Source organism: Bison bison, unplaced genomic scaffold (assembly GCF_000754665.1).
Source record: "Bison bison bison isolate TAMUID 2011002044 unplaced genomic scaffold, Bison_UMD1.0 scf7180017864485, whole genome shotgun sequence".
NCBI classification, from domain to species: Eukaryota; Metazoa; Chordata; class Mammalia; order Artiodactyla; family Bovidae; genus Bison; species Bison bison.
Genome location: NW_011495045.1, coordinates 6,084,902 through 6,087,118, shown reverse-complemented (window position 1 = coordinate 6,087,118; position 2,217 = coordinate 6,084,902). Strand labels below are relative to the sequence as shown.

General features: G+C 63.6%; 1 protein-coding gene across 1 annotated transcript in view; it reads right to left on the bottom strand.

Annotated features, from left to right (window-relative positions):
* Positions 1-2,217, bottom strand: part of BIN1 (bridging integrator 1) — a 33,087-nt gene that overhangs the window by 5,865 nt on the left and 25,005 nt on the right. The window lies entirely within an intron of this gene.

Genomic DNA, 2,217 nt, shown 5'->3' with positions numbered 1-2,217 from the left:
CCTCAGTGACCCCCACCCCCAGCCAGTTCAGGGCCGACCGAGCCAGCACACCGTGCCTGGGAGCCCCATCGTAAACACAGGGGTCCCCAACATTGGAGCACCCGTGTTCACAGTGCAGGGCCCTCTCCAGTCACCCCACGGTCCCTTCAGCGGGGCTGAGCGCAGCCCAGGGATGTGCATGGAGCAGGCACGGCCCCCAGGAGACCGCAGCGCAGTGGCACTGCCACTGTGAGAAGCCAGCTGCTTAGTAAGCGGGGCCATACGACCACGGAAGACATCTTCCCAGAGCCGGCCCCGGTCCAGTGGACACACCGCCTCCCTACGAGGATGGCTTGCTCAACTGCATCCTCGTCTCATACCAGGGGCTTACCCCGGGACCAGGAGTACTCTGCCTGCCCTGCCTTGGCCCAGGGTGCGGTCCTTAAAGCAGAGCTGAAAGGGCCACAGCCCCACAAGCCCAGGGCAGCCAGCTCCCTCCCTACCCCCTTGATGGTGCCCAGAACTGATGGGACTCGCCCTCCAGCCCAAGGCACCAGAGATCCTCCATTCAGAAGGGCCCAAGACCTGGGAGAAGGCAATGGCACCCCACTCCAGTACTCTTGCCTGGAAAATCCCATGGACCGAGGAGCCTGGCAGGCTGCAGTCCATGGGGTCGCTAAGAGTCGGACACGACTGAGCGACTTCACTTTCACTTTTCTCTCTCACGCATTGAAGGAAATGGCAACCCACTCCAGTGTTCTTGCCTGGAGAATCCCAGGGGTGGGGGAGCCTGGTAGGCTGCCGTCTATGGGGTCGCACAGAGTCGGACACGACTGAAGCGACTTAGCAGCAGCAGCAAGACCATGGGCAGGGCACTCCTGGAGGGCCTTCCCAGCTGAGCTGTGGCCTGTCCAGGGAGGCCAAGACCAGGGTCCTGAGAAGGACTGGAGTTGCCAATCCACAGCTCAGGGGACAAGGGGCTGAGCTCAGAGACGTCACACCAAGCGGACTCACTCCCGCCCCACGGTCACCCCCAGCCACAAGGCTCTCCTTTAGGTCAAGCCCTGTCCAGTGAGCCCGGAAGGAAGGTCACCGCTGTCTCTCTAGCATCAGTCCAAGACACTGTGGAGGCTGAGCTCTGGGTGCCCTCCGGCCAGGGACAGGTAGCATTTCTCTCCCCAGGGTCGCCCCACTGCCCACCCTCTCTCAGAAGTCAGCCAAGCCCAGACAGAAGCCCCTCAGATTCCGAGTGGACAGGGTCACCAGGCTGAAGGCAGGCTGCATCTTCTCTGCCCCACCTCCCAGCATTTCAGCCTTCCCCACGCAGGCTGGGAGCCTTCCCCTGAGCATAGGGACACAGGCTACTCAGCCCTGGCCAGCAGAGCAGCCTAGTCAGCACAGCATCATGGATGGACCAGTCCACCCCCGCCCCAGGCAACAGAACCCATGGGGGCACTGCCCACCCCACCAGGCAGGGCCTCAGCTCCCAGGAGTGGGCAGAGAGACAGCAGGAGAGGCATGCAGGGACCGGGGGCAGGGCAGACCGCCTGGCTGCAGCTGAGGCCCACAGTTCCTAGCCGGTTCAGTGGGAACAACCCCTCCCAGAGAGGACTGAACACTGAGCCGGGCCAGTGGGTCAGCGGCTGGCTGCATTCTCTGTGTAGCATCTACCAGCCCTTACGTGCCCGAGGCGGAGGCAGGCTCCAGGCAGCGAGCACCCCAGCTGCAATCCGCCCGGAGGTCGTGGTTTCCCCAAGACCCCAGGAGCACCTTGAGCCAGTCTCAGCCGTACTCTGCAGAGGGGCTCCCGCCCTGGTCCCCAAGCCGAAGCACCACCCGCCTGCCCCCAGCCATCTGTATTGAAAGTTCCAAGCTTAATCCAAAGTCCTCCTGTGGGGGCTTGAAGCCCACTCGGCCACGGCCCCTTGTAGCAGGAAACGCTGTCCTGTGCTCCCAACTGCCTCTTCGGCCACATGCACACCCTCCAGTCCTCCCCTCCCCTCCAGGCCTCTGAGCTTGTGCAGAGGAAGACCCCTGGCAGGGCAAGCCCACAGGAGCACTGCGACTCGGGGCCCAGCGCAGGTTGGGACTGGCTGGCCTACACAAAAGGTGAGCCCGGCACAGACAGGGAGGCCTGGAAGCCAGGCTTGGAGAGGTCGGCATACTGTGGCCTCTGTGAGCTGATCTGACTGCGGGCAGCCCGCCTCTTCTGCCACCAAAGCGACCTTCCCTGCCCCG